Source organism: Hemibagrus wyckioides, linkage group LG08, assembly GCF_019097595.1.
Source record: "Hemibagrus wyckioides isolate EC202008001 linkage group LG08, SWU_Hwy_1.0, whole genome shotgun sequence".
Classification (NCBI taxonomy): domain Eukaryota; kingdom Metazoa; phylum Chordata; class Actinopteri; order Siluriformes; family Bagridae; genus Hemibagrus; species Hemibagrus wyckioides.
In genome coordinates, this window is record NC_080717.1 from 8,974,304 (window position 1) to 8,992,967 (window position 18,664).

The following is an 18,664-nucleotide window of genomic DNA, read 5'->3' on the forward strand; positions in this document are numbered from 1 at the left end:
GTGGAGAGGTGCCGTAGTGGGTTGCAGTGGTGGTAGAGACAGAAAGTTTGATGATGGATGAAGCTGGGTTGTTCTCTCCACTCCAACAGCAAACTGAGACGCGAATGAGTGACTTTAAAATAAATCAAATAAAAAAGAAAAAGAAAAGAAACGGAGTCATCTACATCAGACACTATAAAGAGCCCTTATTGAAAGTGCTCGCTACGGCCATACCACCCTGAGAACGCCTGATCTCGTCCGATCTCGGAAGCTACAGGGTCAGCCTGGTTAGTACTTGGATGGGAGACCGCCTGGGAATACCAGGTGCTGTAAGCTTTTCACCGCCAAAAGTCTCTACTGCAACTTTTCAAACTCAAAACACCTTCAACTTGCATTCATTTATTACTACACAGAGAATACACACAGAGACACATGTGACAAAAATCAACAAGCAATCAATCACCTCGACACAAATTCATGCTCAAATCACAGAATTATCCCTACCTTATTATTTTTCCACTTGATTCATTGATTCATTCATTCATTCCTTCATTCATTCATTCATTCATTCATTCATTCAAACAATCACTGCGATATTCCATTAAAAATACAATTATTATTCTATTTTCTTATGAAGAAACTTTTTTTTTACATAAAGTTATTCATTTCGGAGGGTGTATGTTTCTAGAATGGACGGACTTCACGTAGCAGATATCATAGTCACATTTCTTGATGATACCAATCTCGTGATTATTCTTTTATTCGTATTTCGTTATTATTTTTAATTATTTTTCTTACTACTGCTACTTCTTCTACTATGATTCCTGTCCGTGAACAGTCGTAGTAGTAGCATTTGCACTTATAACATGAGCGTTTTAGATGCTCCAACAAACAATTGGATGTTGCAGGTTTGTTCAGATTGTGTACAGTGTTCTTTATTTCTAGATATGTTCTGGAAGTTTCCAATTCAAGCACTTGTGTAAAATCCCCTTTGATAGACTCGTTCAGCAAATGCTGTAAACGCAGAGAGAGAGAGAGAGAGAGAGAGAGAGCGCCAAGACGCACTCACGCCGCTTCTCTCACTCGCCTGTTGGAAGCCGGCCCCACTCTCCAGATCAGCTGGTGGCGGTAATGCGCCCAACTCCTGAACAAAGAAGAAGAGAGCAGACATGTGGCTCTTGTAGTTGTTATGCATTTAAATTGTTGCTCTGAATTGTTTTTAACGGTAATAATTGAAGCAAGAGAAGTATTTGTGGATGAAGTGGTAATAGCCTGTTCAAAGACACCTTACTTTCTCTCGCAGCAATCTTCTGTCTTATGTCAAGTGTTTTATTGATGTGGCATGAAAATAAAGCAAGAAGCTGAGATGCAGATGCGTGTAACGTGCCTGTTTAAATATTTTGTCAAATTAAGCAGAGTAAGATGTCATTATGTTAGTAATCCCAAGAGGTGGAGAGGCGCTGTGGTGGGTTGCAGGTGGTGAGACAGAAAGTTTGATATGGATGAAGCGGTTGTTCTCTCCACCCAACAGCAAACTGAGACGCGAATGAGTGACTTTAAAATAAATAAAATAAAAAAAGAAAAGAAAAGGAACGGAGTCATCTACATCGTACACTATAAAGAGCCCTCATTGAAACTGCTTTCTCGCTAACGGCCATACCACCCTGAGAACGCCCGATCTCGAAAGCTAAGGAGGGTCAGGCCTGGTTAGTACTTGGATGAGAGACCGCCTGGGAATACCCGGTGCTGTAAGCTTTTTCACCGTCAAAAGTCTCTACTGCAACTTTTCAAACTCAAAAACACCTTCAACTTGCATTCATTTATTACTACACAGAGATCACACACAGAGACACATCTGACAAAATCAACAAGCAATCAATCACCTCGACACAAATTCATGCTCAAATCACAGAATTATCCCTACCTTATTCATTTTCCACTTCATTCATTCATTCATTCATTCATTCATTCATTCATTCATTCATTCAAACAATCACTGCATATTCCTTTAAACTACAATTATTATTCTATTTTCTTATAAAGAAACTTTTTACAGAAAGTTATTTATTTCGGAGGCTGTATGTTTCTAGAATGGACGGACTTCACGTAGCAGATATCATAGTCACTTTTTTTACAGAAAGCTATTTATTTCGGAGGGTGTATGTTTCTAGAATGGACGGACTTCACGTAGCAGATATCATAGTCACATTTCTTGATGATACCAATCTCGTGATTATTCTTTTTTTCGTGAATTTCAAGTTATTATTTTTAATTATTTTTCTTACTACTGCTACTACTACTACTATGATTCCTGTCCGTAACAGTCGTAGTAGTAGCATTTGCACTTATAACATGAGCGTCTTAGATGCTCCAACAAACAATTGGATGTTGCAGGTTTGTTCAGATTGTGTAGTGTTCTTTATTTCTAGATATGTTCTGAAGTTTCCAATTCAAGCACTTGTGTAAAATCCCCTTTGATAGACTCGTCTAGCAAATGCTGTAAACGCAGAGAGAGAGAGAGAGAGAGAGAGAAAGAGAGAGAGAGAAAGAGAGAGAGAGAGACAGAGAGAGCGCACGCACTCACGCGCTCTCTCACTCGCTCGCGTTGGAAGCCGGCCCCACTCTCCAGATCAGCTGGTGGCGGTAATGCGTCCAACTCCTGAACAAAGAAGAAGAGAGCAGACATGTGGCTCTTGTAGTTGTTGCGGCATTTAAATTGTTGCTCTGAATTGTTTTTAACGAAGTAATAATTGAAGCAAGAAAAGTTTTTGTGGATGAAGTGGTAATAGCCTGTTCAAAGACACCTTACTTTCTCTCGCAGCAATCTGCTGTGTTATGTCAAGTGTTTTATTGATGTGGCATGAAAAGAAAGCAAGAAGCTAAGATGCAGATGTGCAACGTGCCTGTTTAAATATTTTGTCAAATTAAGCAGAGTAAGATGTCATTAAGTGTTAGTAATCCCAAGAGGTGGAGAGGCGCTTGTGGGTTGCAGGTGGTGAGACAGAAAGTTTGATATGGATGAAGCGGTTGTTCTCTCCACCCAACAGCAAACTGAGACGCGAATGAGTGACTTTAAAATAAATCAAATAAAAAAAGAAAAGAAAAGAAACGGAGTCATCTACATCGTGACACTATAAAGAGCCCTTATTGAAACTGTTCTTCGCTACGGCCATACCACCCTGAGAACGCCCGATCTCGTCCGATCTCGGAAGCTAAGCAGGGTCGGGCCTGGTTAGTACTTGGATGGGAGACCGCCTGGGAATACCAGGTGCTGTAAGCTTTTTCACCGTCAAAAGTCTCTACTGCAACTTTTCAAACTCAAAAACACCTTCAACTTGCATTCATTTATTACTACACAGAGATCACACACAGAGACACATGTGACAAAATCAACAAGAAATCAATCACCTCGACACAAATTCATGATCAAATCACAGAATTATCCCTACCTTATTTATTTTCCACTTCATTCATTCATTCATTCATTCATTCATTCATTCATTCATTCATTCAAACAATCACTGCATATTCCTTTAAACTACAATTATTATTCTATTTTCTTATTAAGAAACTTTTTTTACATAAAGTGATTTATTTCGGAGGGTGTATGTTTCTAGAATGGACGGACTTCACGTAGCAGATATCATAGTCACATTTCTTGATGATACCAATCTCGTGATTATTCTTTTATTCGTGTATTTCGTTATTATTTTTAATTATTTTTCTTACTACTGCTACTACTACTACTATGATTCCTGTCCGTAACAGTCGTAGTAGTAGCATTTGCACTTATAACATGAGCTGCCTTAGATGCTCCAACAAACAATTGATGTTGCAGGTTTGTTCAGATTGTGTACAGTGTTCTTTATTTCTAGATATGTTCTGAAGTTTCCAATTCAAGCACTTGTTTAAAATCCCCTTTGATAGACTCGTCTAGCAAATGCTGTAAACGCAGAGAGACAGAGAGATGGAGAGAGAGAGAGAGCGCACGCACTCACGCCGCCTCTCACTGGCTCGCGCTGGAAGCCGGCCCCTCTCTCCAGTTCAGCTGGTGGCGGTAATGCGCCCAACTCCTGAACAAAGAAGAAGAGAGCAGACATGTGGCTCTTGTAGTTGTTATGCATTTAAATTGTTGCTCTGAATTGTTTTTAACGAAGTAATAATTGAAGCAAGAAAAGTATATGTGGATGAAGTGGTAATAGCCTGTTCAAAAACACCTTACTTTCTCTCGCAGCAATCTTCTGTCTTATGTCAAGTTTTTTATTGATGTGGCATGAAAATAAAGCAAGAAGCTGAGATGCAGCGTGCAACGTGCCTGTTTAAATATTTTGTCAAATTAAGCAGAGTAAGATGTCATTAAGTGTTAGTAATCCCAAGAGGTGGAGAGGCGCGTGTGGGTTGCAGGTGGTGAGACAGAAAGTTTGATATGGATGAAGCGGTTGTTCTCTCCACCCAACAGCAAACTGAGACGCGAATGAGTGACTTTAAAATAAATCAAATAAAAAAAGAAAAGAAACGGAGTCATCTACATCGTACACTATAAAGAGCCCTTATTGAAAGTGCTCTCTCGCTTACGGCCATACCACCCTGAGAACGCCCGATCTCGTCCGATCTCGGAAGCTAAGCAGGGTCGGGCCTGGTTAGTACTTGGATGGGAGACCGCCTGGGGATACCAGGGGCAGGAAGCTTTTTCACCCCCAAAAGTCTCTTCTGCAACTTTTCAAACTCTAGAACACCTTCAACTTGCATTCATTTATTACTACACAGAGATCACACACAGAGACACATGTGACAAAATCAACAAGCAATCAATCACCTCGACACAAATTCATGCTCAAATCACAGAATTATCCCTACCTTATTTATTTTCCACTTCATTCATTCAATCATTCATTCATTCATTCATTCATTCATTCATTCCTTCAAATAATCACTGTGATATTCCTTTAAACTACAATTATTATTCTATTTTCTTATTAAGAAACTTTTTTTACATAAAGTTATTTATTTCGGAGGGTGTATGTTTCTAGAATGGACGGACTTCACGTGAGCAGATATCATAGTCACATTTCTTGATGATACCAATCTCGTGATTATTCTTTATTCGTATTTCGTTATTATTTTTAATTATTTTTCTTACTACTGCTACTACTACTACTATGATTCCTGTCCGTAATAGTCGTAGTAGTAGCATTTGCACTTATAACATGAGCTGCCTTAGATGCTCCAACAAACAATTGGATGTTGCAGGATTCTTCAGATTGTGTACAGTGTTCTTTATTTCTAGATATGTTCTGAAGTTTCCAATTCAAGCACTTGTGTAAAATCCCCTTTGATAGACTCGTTTAGCAAATGCTGTAAACGCAGAGAGAGAGAGAGAGAGAGAGAGAGAGAGAGAGCGCACGCACTCACGCGCCTCTCACTGGCTCGCTGGAAGCCGGCCCCACTCTCCAGATCAGCTGGTGGCGGTAATGCGCCCAACTCCTGAACAAAGAAGAAGAGAGCAGACATGTGGCTCTTGTAGTTGTTATGCATTTAAATTGTTGCTCTGAATTGTTTTTAACGAAGTAATAATTGAAGCAAGAAAAGTATATGTGGATGAAGTGGTAATAGCCTGTTCAAAGACACCTTACTTTCTCTCGCAGCAATCTGCTGTCTTATGTCAAGTGTTTTATTGATGTGGCATGAAAATAAAGCAAGAAGCTAAGATGCAGATGCAACGTGCCTGTTTAAATATTTTGTCAAATTAAGCAGAGTAAGATGTCATTAAGTGTTAGTAATCCCAAGAGGTGGAGAGGCGCTGCGGTGGGTTGCAGGTGGTGAGACAGAAAGTTTGATATGGATGAAGCGGTTGTTCTCTCCACCCAACAGCAAACTGAGACGCTAATGAGTGACTTTAAAATAAATCAAATAAAAAGAAAAGAAAAGAAACGGAGTCATCTACATCAGACACTATAAAGAGCCCTTATTGAAACTGCTTTCGCTTACGGCCATACCACCCTGAGAACGCCCGATCTCGTCCGATCTCGGAAGCTAAGCAGGGTCGGGCCTGGTTAGTACTTGATGGGAGACCGCCTGGGAATACCAGGTGCTGTAAGCTTTTTCACCGCCAAAAGTCTCTACTGCAACTTTTCAAACTCAAAACACCTTCAACTTGCATTCATTTATTACTACACAGAGATCACACACAGAGACACATGTGACAAAATCAACAAGCAATCAATCACCTCGACACAAATTCATGCTCAAATCACAGAATTATCCCTACCTTATTTATTTTGCACTTCATTCATTCATTCATTCATTCATTCATTCATTCATTCATTCATTCATTTATTCATTCAAACAATCACTCGTGATATTCCTTTAAACTACAATTATTATTCTATTTTCTTATTAAGAAACTTTTTTTACATAAAGTTATTTATTTCGGTGGGTGTATGTTTCTAGAATGGACGGTCTTCACGTAGCAGATATCATAGTCACATTTCTTGATGATACCAATCTCGTGATTATTCTTTTATTCGTGGTATTTCGTTATTATTTTTAATTATTTTTCTTACTACTGCTACTACTACTACTATGATTCCTGTCCGTAACAGTCGTAGTAGTAGCATTTGCACTTATAACATGAGCTGCCTTAGATGCTCCAACAAACAATTGGATGTTGCAGGTTTGTTCAGATTGTGTACAGTGTTCTTTATTTCTAGATATGTTCTGAAGTTTCCAATTCAAGCACTTGTGTAAAATCCCCTTTGATAGACTCGTCTAGCAAATGCTGTAAACGCAGAGAGAGAGAGAGAGAGAGAGAGAGAGAGAGAGCGCACGCACTCACGCCGCTTCTCTCACTGGCTCGTTGGAAGCCGGCCCCACTCTCCAGTTCAGCTGGTGGCGGTAATGCGCCCAACTCCTGAACAAAGAAGAAGAGAGCAGACATGTGGCTCTTGTAGTTGTTATGCATTTAAATTGTTGCTCTGAATTGTTTTTAACGAAGTAATAATTGAAGCAAGAAAAGTATTTGTGGATGAAGTGGTAATAGCCTGTTCAAAGACACCTTACTTTCTCGCAGCAATCTTCTGTCTTATGTCAAGTGTTTTATTGATGTGGCATGAAAATAAAGCAAGAAGCTAAGATGCAGATGCGTGCATCGTGCCTGTTTAAATATTTTGTCAAATTAAGCAGAGTAAGATGTCATTAAGTGTTAGTAATCCCAAGAGGTGGAGAGGCGCTGTGGGTTGCAGGTGGTGAGACAGAAAGTTTGATATGGATGAAGCGGTTGTTCTCTCCACCCAACAGCAAACTGAGACGCGAATGAGTGACTTTAAAATAAAACAAATAAAAAAAGAAATGAAACGGAGTCATCTACATCGTACACTATAAAGAGCCCTTATTGAAACTGCTTTCTCGCTACGGCCATACCACTCCTGAGAACGCCTCGATCTCGTCCGATCTCGAAGCTAAGCAGGGTCGGGCCTGGTTAGTACTTGGATGGGAGACCGCCTGGGAATACCAGGTGCTGTAAGCTTTTTCACCGTCAAAAGTCTCTACTGCAACTTTTCAAACTCAAAAACACCTTCAACTTGCATTCATTTATTACTACACAGAGATCACACACAGAGACACATGTGACAAAATCAACAAGCAATCAATCACCTCGACACAAATTCATGCTCAAATCACAGAATTATCCCTACCTTATTTATTTTCCACTTCATTCATTCATTCATTCATTCATTCATTCATTCAATCATTCATTCATTCAAACAATCACTGTGATATTCCTTTAAACTACAATTATTATTCTATTTTCTTATTTAGAAACTTTTTTTACATAAAGTTATTTATTTCGGAGGGTGTATGTTTCTAGAATGGACGGACTTCACGTAGCAGATATCATAGTCACATTTCTTGATGATACCAATCTCGTGATTATTCTTTTTATTCGTGTATTTCGTTATTATTTTTAATTATTTTTCTTACTACTGCTACTACTACTACTATGATTCCTGTCCGTAACAGTCGTAGTAGTAGCATTTGCACTTATAACATGAGCTGCCTTAGATGCTCCAACAAACAATTGGATGTTGCAGGTTTGTTCAGATTGTGTACAGTGTTCTTTATTTCTAGATATGTTCTGAAGTTTCCAATTCAAGCACTTGTGTAAAATCCCCTTTGATAGACTCGTCTAGCAAATGCTGTAAACGCAGAGAGAGAGAGAGGGAGAGAGAGAGAGAGAGAGAGAGAGAGCGCACGCACTCACGCCGCTCTCTCACTGGCTCGTTGGAAGCCGCCCTCTCTCCAGTTCAGCTGGTGGCGGTAATGCGCCCAACTCCTGAACAAAGAAGAAGAGAGCAGACATGTGGCTCTTGTAGTTGTTAAGTGCATTTAAATTGTTGCTCTGAATTGTTTTTAACGAAGTAATAATTGAAGCAAGAAAAGTATATGTGGATGAAGTGGTAATAGCCTGTTCAAAGACACCTTACTTTCTCTCGCAGCAATCTGCTGTATGTCAAGTGTTTTATTGATGTGGCATGAAAATAAAGCAAGAAGCTAAGATGCAGATGCAACGTGCCTGTTTAAATATTTTGTCAAATTAAGCAGAGTAAGATGTCATTAAGTGTTAGTAATCCCAAGAGGTGGAGAGGCGCTGTGGGTTGCAGGTGGTGAGACAGAAAGTTTGATATGGATGAAGCGGTTGTTCTCTCCACCCAACAGCAAACTGAGACGCTAATGAGTGACTTTAAAATAAATCAAATAAAAAAGAAAAGAAAAGAAACGGAGTCATCTACATCGCACACTATAAAGAGCCCTTATTGAAAGTGCTCTCGCTACGGCCATACCACCCTGAGAACGCCTGATCTCGTCCGATCTCGGAAGCCAAACAGGGTCGGGCCTGGTTAGTACTTGGATGGGAGACCGCCTGGGAATACCAGGTGCTGTAGGCTTTTTCACCGCCAAAAGTCTCTACTGCAACTTTTCAAACTCAAAACACCTTCAACTTGCATTCATTTATTACTACACAGAGATCACACACAGAGACACATGTGACAAAATCAACAAGCAATCAATCACCTCGACACAAATTCATGCTCAAATCACAGAATTATCCCTACCTTATTTATTTTCCACTTCATTCATTCATTCATTCATTCATTCATTCATTCATTCATTCATTCATTCATTCATTCATTCAAACAATCACTCGCATATTCCTTTAAACTACAATTATTATTCTATTTTCTTATTAAGAAACTTTTTTTACATAAAGTTATTTATTTCGGAGGGTGTATGTTTCTAGAATGGACGGACTTCACGTAGCAGATATCATAGTCACATTCCTTGATGATACCAATCTCGTGATTATTCTTTTATTCGTGTATTTCGTTATTATTTTTAATTATTTTTCTTACTACTGCTACTACTACTACTATGATTCCTGTCCGTAACAGTCGTAGTAGTAGCATTTGCACTTATAACATGAGCTGCCTTAGATGCTCCAACAAACAATTGATGTTGCAGGTTTGTTCAGATTGTGTATAGTGTTCTTTATTTCTAGATATGTTCTGAAGTTTCCAATTCAAGCACTTGTGTAAAATCCCCTTTGATAGACTCGTCTAGCAAATGCTGTAAACGCAGAGAGAGAGAGAGAGAGAGAGAGAGAGAGAGAGAGAGAGAGCGCACGCACTCACGCCGCTCTCTCACTCGCCGCTGGAAGCCGGCCCCTCTCTCCAGTTCAGCTGGTGGCGGTAATGCGCCCAACTCCTGAACAAAGAAGAAGAGAGCAGACATGTGGCTCTTGTAGTTGTTAAGTGGCATTTAAATTGTTGCTCTGAATTGTTTTTAACGAAGTAATAATTGAAGCAAGAAAAGTATTTGTGGATGAAGTGGTAAAAGCCTGTTCAAAGACACCTTACTTTCTCTCGCAGCAATCTTCTGTCTTATGTCAAGTGTTTTATTGATGTGGCATGAAAATAAAGCAAGAAGCTGAGATGCAGATGCAACGTGCCTGTTTAAATATTTTGTCAAATTAAGCAGAGTAAGATGTCATTAAGTGTTAGTAATCCCAAGAGGGGGAGAGGCGCGTGTCGCTTGCATGTGGTCAGAGAGAAAGTCTGATATGGATGAAGAGCTTGTTCTTTCCACCCAACAGCAAGCGGAGACGCGAATGAGTAACTCTAAAATAAATCAAATAAAAGAAAAGAAAAGAAACGGAGTCATCTACATCGCACACTATAAAGAGCCCTTATTGAAACTGCTTTCTCGCTACGGCCATACCACCCTGAGAACGCCTCGATCTCGTCCGATCTCGAAGCTAAGCAGGGTCGGGCCTGGTTAGTACTTGGATGGGAGACCGCCTGGGAATACCAGGTGCTGTAAGCTTTTTCACCGCCAAAAGTCTCTACTGCAACTTTTCAAACTCAAAAACACCTTCAACTTGCATTCATTTATTACTACACAGAGATCACACACAGAGACACATGTGACAAAAATCAACAAGCAATCAATCACCTCGACACAAATTCATGCTCAAATCACTGAATTATCCCTACCTTATTTATTTTCCACTTCATTCATTCATTCATTCATTCATTCATTCATTCATTCATTCATTCATTCAAACAATCACTGTGATATTCCTTTAAACTACAATTATTATTCTATTTTCTAATTTAGAAACTTTTTTTACATAAAGTTATTTATTTCGGAGGCTGTATGTTTCTAGAATGGACGGACTTCACGTAGCAGATATCATAGTCACATTTCTTGATGATACCAATCTCGTGATTATTCTTTTTATTCGTGTATTTCGTTATTATTTTTAATTATTTTTCTTACTACTGCTACTACTACTACTATGATTCCTGTCCGTAACAGTCGTAGTAGTAGCATTTGCACTTATCACATGAGCTGCCTTAGATGCTCCAACAAACAATTGATGTTGCAGGTTTGTTCAGATTGTGTACAGTGTTCTTTATTTCTAGATATGTTCTGAAGTTTCCAATTCAAGCACTTGTGTAAAATCCCCTTTGATAGACTCGTCTAGCAAATGCTGTAAACGCAGAGAGAGAGAGAGAGAGAGAGAGAGAGAGAGAGAGAGGGAGCACGCACTCACGCGCTCGCTCCCTGGCTCGCTGGAAGCCGGCCCTCTCTCCAGTTCAGCTGGTGGCGGTAATGCGCCCAACTCCTGAACAAAGAAGAAGAGAGCAGACATGTGGCTCTTGTAGTTGTTATGCATTTAAATTGTTGCTCTGAATTGTTTTTAACGAAGTAATAATTGAAGCAAGAAAAGTATATGTGGATGAAGTGGTAATAGCCTGTTCAAAGACACCTTACTTTCTCTCGCAGCAATCTGCTGTATGTCAAGTGTTTTATTGATGTGGCATGAAAATAAAGCAAGAAGCTAAGATGCAGCGTGCAACGTGCCTGTTTAAATATTTTGTCAAATTAAGCAGAGTAAGATGTCATTAAGTGTTAGTAATCCCAAGAGGTGGAGAGGCGCTGTGTGGGTTGCAGGTGGTGAGACAGGAAGTTTGATATGGATGAAGCGGTTCTTCTCTCCACCCAACAGCAAACTGAGACGCGAATGAGTGACTTTAAAATAAATCAAATAAAAAGAAAAGAAAAGAAACGGAGTCATCTACATCAGACACTATAAAGAGCCCTTATTGAAAGTGCTTTCTCGCTACGGCCATACCACTCCTGAGAACGCCTCGATCTCGTCCGATCTCGAAGCTAAGCAGGGTCGGGCCTGGTTAGTACTTGGATGGGAGACCGCCTGGGAATACCAGGTGCTGTAAGCTTTTTCACCGCCAAAAGTCTCTACTGCAACTTTTCAAACTCAAAACACCTTCAACTTGCATTCATTTATTACTACACAGAGATCACACACAGAGACACATGTGACAAAATCAACAAGCAATCAATCACCTCGACACAAATTCATGCTCAAATCACAGAATTATCCCTACCTTATTTATTTTCCACTTCATTCATTCATTCATTCATTCATTCATTCATTCATTCATTCATTCATTCATTCAAACAATCACTGCATATTCCTTTAAACTACAATTATTATTCTATTTTCTTATTAAGAAACTTTTTTTTACATAAAGTTATTTATTTCGGAGGCTGTATGTTTCTAGAATGGACGGACTTCACGTAGCAGATATCATAGTCACATTTCTTGATGATACCAATCTCGTGATTATTCTTTTTTTCGTGTATTTCGTTATTATTTTTAATTATTTTTCTTACTACTGCTACTACTACTACTATGATTCCTGTCCGTAACAGTCGTAGTAGTAGCATTTGCACTTATAACATGAGCGACTTAGATGCTCCAACAAACAATTGGATGTTGCAGGTTTGTTCAGATTGTGTACAGTGTTCTTTATTTCTAGATATGTTCTGAAGTTTCCAATTCAAGCACTTGTGTAAAATCCCCTTTGATAGACTCGTCTAGCAAATGCTGTAAACGCAGAGAGAGAGAGAGAGAGAGAGAGAGAGAGAGAGAGCGCACGCACTCACGCCGCCTCTCACTGGCTCGCTGGAAGCCGGCCCCACTCTCCAGATCAGCTGGTGGCGGTAATGCGCCCAACTCCTGAACAAAGAAGAAGAGAGCAGACATGTGGCTCTTGTAGTTGTTATGCATTTAAATTGTTGCTCTGAATTGTTTCTAACGAAGTAATAATTGAAGCAAGAAAAGTATTTGTGGATGAAGTGGTAATAGCCTGTTCAAAGACACCTTATTTTCTCTCTCAGCAATCTGCTGTCTTATGTCAAGTGTTTTATTGATGTGGCATGAAAATAAAGCAAGAAGCTAAGATGCAGCGTGCAACGTGCCTGTTTAAATATTTTGTCAAATTAAGCAGAGTAAGATGTCATTAAGTGTTAGTAATCCCAAGAGGTGGAGAGGCGCGTGTGGGTTGCAGGTGGTGAGACAGAAAGTTTGATATGGATGAAGCGGTTGTTCTCTCCACCCAACAGCAAACTGAGACGCGAATGAGTGACTTTAAAATAAATCAAATAAAAAGAAAAGAAAAGAAACGGAGTCATCTACATCGCACACTATAAAGAGCCCTTATTGAAACTGCTCTCTCGCTACGGCCATACCACCCTGAGAACGCCCGATCTCGTCCGATCTCGAAGCTAAGCAGGGTCGGGCCTGGTAAGTTCTTGTATGGGAGACCGCCTGGGAATACCAGGTGCTGTAAGCTTTTTCACCGACAAAAGTCTCTACTGCAACTTTTCAAACTCAAAAACACCTTCAACTTGCATTCATTTATTACTACACAGAGATCACACACAGAGACACATGTGACAAAATCAACAAGCAATCAATCACCTCGACACAAATTCATGCTCAAATCACAGAATTATCCCTACCTTATTTATTTTCCACTTCATTCATTCATTCATTCATTCATTCATTCATTCATTCATTCATTCATTCATTCAAACAATCACTGCATATTCCTTTAAACTACAATTATTATTCTATTTTCTTATTTAGAAACTTTTTTTACATAAAGTTATTTATTTCGAGGGTGTATGTTTCTAGAATGGACGGACTTCACGTAGCAGATATCATAGTCACATTTCTTGATGATACCAATCTCTAGATTATTCTTTTATTCGTGGATTTCGGTTTTATTTTTAATTATATTTCTTACTACTGCTACTACTACTACTATGATTCCTGTCCGTAACAGTCGTAGTAGTAGCATTTGCACTTATAACATGAGCTGCCTTAGATGCTCCAACAAACAATTGGATGTTGCAGGTTTGTTCAGATTGTGTACAGTGTTCTTTATTTCTAGATATGTTCTGAAGTTTCCAATTCAAGCACTTGTGTAAAATCCCTTTGATAGACTCGTCTAGCAAATGCTGTAAACGCAGAGAGAGAGAGAGAGAGAGAGAGAGAGAGAGAGAGAGAGAGAGACGCACTCACGCGCTTCTCACTGGGCCGTTGGAAGCCGGCCCCTCTCTCCAGTTCAGCTGGTGGCGGTAATGCGCCCAACTCCTGAACAAAGAAGAAGAGAGCAGACATGTGGCTCTTGTAGTTGTTATGCATTTAAATTGTTGCTCTGAATTGTTTTTAACGAAGTAATAATTGAAGCAAGAAAAGTATATGTGGATGAAGTGGTAATAGCCTGTTGAATGACACCTCACTTTTTCTCTCAGCAATCTTCTGTCTTATGTCAAAGGTTTTATTGATGTGGCATGAAAATAAAGCAAGAAGCTAAGATGCAGCGTGCAACGTGCCTGTTTAAATATTTTGTCAAATTAAGCAGAGTAAGATGTCATTAAGTGTTAGTAATCCCAAGAGGTGGAGAGGCGCTGTGGGTTGCAGGTGGTGAGACAGAAAGTTTGATATGGATGAAGCGGTTGTTCTCTCCACCCAACAGCAAACTGAGACGCTAATGAGTGACTTTAAAATAAATCAAAAGAAAAAGAAAAGAAAAGAAACGGAGTCATCTACATCGCACACTATAAAGAGCCCTTATTGAAACTGCTTTCTCGCTACGGCCATACCACTCCTGAGAACGCCCGATCTCGTCCGATCTCGAAGCTAAGCAGGGTCGGGCCTGGTTAGTACTTGGATGGGAGACCGCCTGGGAATACCAGGTGCTGTAAGCTTTTTCACCGCCAAAAGTCTCTACTGCAACTTTTCAAACTCAAAACACCTTCAACTTGCATTCATTTATTACTACACAGAGATCACACACAGAGACACATGTGACAAAATCAACAAGCAATCAATCACCTCGACACAAATTCATGCTCAAATCACAGAATTATCCCTACCTTATTTATTTTCCACTTCATTCATTCATTCATTCATTCATTCATTCATTCATTCATTCAAACAATCACTGCATATTCCATTAAACTACAATTATTATTCTATTTTCTTATGAAGAAACTTTTTTTACATAAAGTTAATTATTTCGGAGGGTGTATGTTTCTAGAATGGACGGTCATCACGTAGCAGATATCATAGACACATCACTTGATGATACCAATCTAGTGATTATTCTTTTTATTCGTGGTATTTCGTTATTATTTTTAATTATTTTTCTTACTACTGCTACTACTACTACTATGATTCCTGTCCGTAACAGTCGTAGTAGTAGCATTTGCACTTATAACATGAGCTGCCTTAGATGCTCCAACAAACAATTGGATGTTGCAGGTTTGTTCAGATTGTGTACAGTGTTCTTTATTTCTAGATATGTTCTGAAGTTTCCAATTCAAGCACTTGTGTAAAATCCCCTTTGATAGACTCGTCTAGCAAATGCTGTAAACGCAGAGAGAGAGAGAGAGAGAGGGGGAGGGAGGGAGAGCGCACCCACTCACGCCGCTTCTCTCACTGGCTCGCTGGAAGCCGCCCCACTCTCCAGATCAGCTGGTGGCGGTAATGCGCCCAACTCCTGAACAAAGAAGAAGAGAGCAGACATGTGGCTCTTGTAGTTGTTATGCATTTAAATTGTTGCTCTGAATTGTTTTTAACGAAGTAATAATTGAAGCAAGAAAAGTATATGTGGATGAAGTGGGAATAGCCTGTTCAAAGACACCTTACTTTCTCTCGCAGCAATCTTCTGTCTTATGTCAAGTGTTTTATTGATGTGGCATGAAAATAAAGCAAGAAGCTAAGATGCAGCGGCAACGTGCCTGTTTAAATATTTTGTCAAATTAAGCAGAGTAAGATGTCATTAAGTGTTAGTAATCCCAAGAGGTGGAGAGGCGCTGTGGGTTGCAGGTGGTGAGACAGAAAGTTTGATATGGATGAAGCGGTTGTTCTCTCCACCCAACAGCAAACTGAGACGCGAATGAGTGACTTTAAAATAAATCAAATAAAAAAGAAAAGAAAAGAAACGGAGTCATCTACATCGTACACTATAAAGAGCCCTTATTGAAACTGTTCTCTCGCTTACGGCCATACCACCCTGAGAACGCCCGATCTCGTCCGATCTCGAAGCTAAGCAGGGTCGGGCCTGGTTAGTACTTGGATGGGAGACCGCCTGGGAATACCAGGTGCTATAAGCTTTTTCACCGTCAAAAGTCTCTACTGCAACTTTTCAAACTCAAAAACACCTTCAACTTGCATTCATTTATTACTACACAGAGATCACACACAGAGACACATGTGACAAAATCAACAAGCAATCAATCACCTCGACACAAATTCATGCTCAAATCACAGAATTATCCCTACCTTATTTATTTTCCACTTCATTCATTCATTCATTCATTCATTCATTCATTCATTCATTCATTCATTCATTCATTCAAACAATCACTGTGATATTCCTTTAAACTACAATTATTATTCTATTTTCTTATTAAGAAACTTTTTTTACATAAAGTTATTTATTTCGAGGGTGTATGTTTCTAGAATGGACGGACTTCACGTAGCAGATATCATAGTCACATTTCTTGATGATACCAATCTCGTGATTATTCTTTTATTCGTGTATTTCGTTATTATTTTTAATTATTTTTCTTACTACTGCTACTACTACTACTATGATTCCTGTCCGTAACAGTCGTAGTAGTAGCATTTGCACTTATAACATGAGCGTCTTAGATGCTCCAACAAACAATTGGATGTTGCAGGTTTCTTCAGATTGTGTACAGTGTTCTTTATTTCTAGATATGTTCTGAAGTTTCCAATTCAAGCACTTGTGTAAAATCCCCTTTGATAGACTCGTCTAGCAAATGCTGTAAACGCAGAGAGAGAGAGAGAGAGAGAGAGAGAGAGAGAGAGAGAGAGAGAGAGAGAGAGCGCACGCACTCACGCGCTCTCTCACTCGCTCGCGTTGGAAGCCGGCCCCTCACTCCAGTTCAGCTGGTGGCGGTAATGCGTCCAACTCCTGAACAAAGAAGAAGAGAGCAGACATGTGGCTCTTGTAGTTGTTATGCATTTAAATTGTTGCTCTGAATTGTTTTTAACGAAGTAATAATTGAAGCAAGAAAAGTATTTGTGGATGAAGTGGTAATAGCCTGTTCAAAAACACCTTACTTTCTCTCGCAGCAATCTTCTGTCTTATGTCAAGTGTTTTATTGATGTGGCATGAAAATAAAGCAAGAAGCTGAGATGCAGCGTGCAACGTGCCTGTTTAAATATTTTGTCAAATTAAGCAGAGTAAGATGTCATTAAGTGTTAGTAATCCCAAGAGGTGGAGAGGCGCGTGTGGGTTGCAGGTGGTGAGACAGAAAGTTTGATATGGATGAAGCGGTTGTTCTCTCCACCCAACAGCAAACTGAGACGCGAAAGAGTGACTTTAAAATAAATAAAAGAAAAAAAGAAAAGAAAAGAAACGGAGTCATCTACATCGTACACTATAAAGAGACCTTATTGAAACTGCTTTCTCGCTTACGGCCATACCACCCTGAGAACGCCCGATCTCGGAAGCTAAGGAGGGTCGGGCCTGGTTAGGACTTGGATGGGAGACCGCCTGGGAATACCCGGTGCTGTAAGCTTTTTCACCGTCAAAAGTCTCTACTGCAACTTTTCAAACTCAAAACACCTTCAACTTGCATTCATTTATTACTACACAGAGATCACACACAGAGACACATGTGACAAAATCAACAAGCAATCAATCACCTCGACACAAATTCATGCTCAAATCACTGAATTATCCCTACCTTATTTATTTTCCACTTCATTCATTCATTCATTCATTCATTCATTCATTCATTCATTCATTCAAACAGTCACTCGCATATTCCTTTAAACTACAATTATTATTCTATTTTCTAATTTAGAAACTTTTTTTACATAAAGTTATTTATTTCGGAGGCTGTATGTTTCTAGAATGGACGGACTTCACGTAGCAGATATCATAGTCACATTTCTTGATGATACCAATCTCGTGATTATTCTTTTATTCGTGTATTTCGTTATTATTTTTAATTATTTTTCTTACTACTGCTACTACTACTACTATGATTCCTGTCCGTAACAGTCGTAGTAGTAGCATTTGCACTTATCACATGAGCTGCCTTAGATGCTCCAACAAACAATTGGATGTTGCAGGTTTGTTCAGATTGTGTACAGTGTTCTTTATTTCTAGATATGTTCTGAAGTTTCCAATTCAAGCACTTGTGTAAAATCCCTTTGATAGACTCGTCTAGCAAATGCCTTAAACGCAGATAGAGAGAGATGGAGAGAGATAGAGCGCACGCACTCACGCCGCTTCTCTCACTGGCTCGCTGGAAGCCGGCCCCTCTCTCCAGTTCAGCTGGTGGCGGTAATGCGCCCAACTCCTGAACAAAGAAGAAGAGAGCAGACATGTGGCTCTTGTAGTTGTTATGCATTTAAATTGTTGCTCTGAATTGTTTTTAACGAAGTAATAATTGAAGCAAGAAAAGTATATGTGGATGAAGTGGTAATAGCCTGTTCAAAGACACCTTACTTTCTCCTCGCAGCAATCTGCTGTATGTCAAGTGTTTTATTGATGTGGCATGAAAATAAAGCAAGAAGCTAAGATGCAGATGCAACGTGCCTGTTTAAATATTTTGTCAAATTAAGCAGAGTAAGATGTCATTAAGTGTTAGTAATCCCAAGAGGTGGAGAGGCGCTGTGGGTTGCAGGTGGTGAGACAGAAAGTTTGATATGGATGAAGCGGTTGTTCTCTCCACCCAACAGCAAACTGAGACGCGAATGAGTGAC

The 18,664-nt window shown here is 39.5% G+C and overlaps 1 protein-coding gene, 5 non-coding genes and 8 pseudogenes across 6 annotated transcripts in view; all 14 read left to right on the forward strand.

The window, feature by feature from the left end:
* Positions 1–18,664, forward strand: part of LOC131357969 (condensin complex subunit 1-like) — a 130,916-nt gene that overhangs the window by 3,502 nt on the left and 108,750 nt on the right. The window lies entirely within an intron of this gene.
* LOC131358508 (5S ribosomal RNA) lies at positions 201–315 on the forward strand (annotated as a pseudogene).
* Positions 1,626–1,734, forward strand: LOC131358511 (5S ribosomal RNA; annotated as a pseudogene).
* Positions 3,142–3,259, forward strand: LOC131358434 (5S ribosomal RNA). The gene has a single exon (XR_009205435.1). It is a non-coding gene; the product is annotated as a 5S ribosomal RNA (ribosomal RNA).
* LOC131358455 (5S ribosomal RNA) lies at positions 4,549–4,667 on the forward strand. Its single transcript, XR_009205450.1, has one exon. It is a non-coding gene; the product is annotated as a 5S ribosomal RNA (ribosomal RNA).
* LOC131358433 (5S ribosomal RNA) lies at positions 5,962–6,079 on the forward strand. The gene has a single exon (XR_009205434.1). It is a non-coding gene; the product is annotated as a 5S ribosomal RNA (ribosomal RNA).
* Positions 7,386–7,504, forward strand: LOC131358497 (5S ribosomal RNA; annotated as a pseudogene).
* LOC131358443 (5S ribosomal RNA) lies at positions 8,806–8,924 on the forward strand. Its single transcript, XR_009205444.1, has one exon. It is a non-coding gene; the product is annotated as a 5S ribosomal RNA (ribosomal RNA).
* LOC131358465 (5S ribosomal RNA) lies at positions 10,242–10,359 on the forward strand (annotated as a pseudogene).
* LOC131358498 (5S ribosomal RNA) lies at positions 11,662–11,780 on the forward strand (annotated as a pseudogene).
* On the forward strand, positions 13,083–13,199 carry LOC131358494 (5S ribosomal RNA; annotated as a pseudogene).
* On the forward strand, positions 14,505–14,622 carry LOC131358490 (5S ribosomal RNA; annotated as a pseudogene).
* LOC131358442 (5S ribosomal RNA) lies at positions 15,915–16,032 on the forward strand. The gene has a single exon (XR_009205443.1). It is a non-coding gene; the product is annotated as a 5S ribosomal RNA (ribosomal RNA).
* On the forward strand, positions 17,361–17,469 carry LOC131358501 (5S ribosomal RNA; annotated as a pseudogene).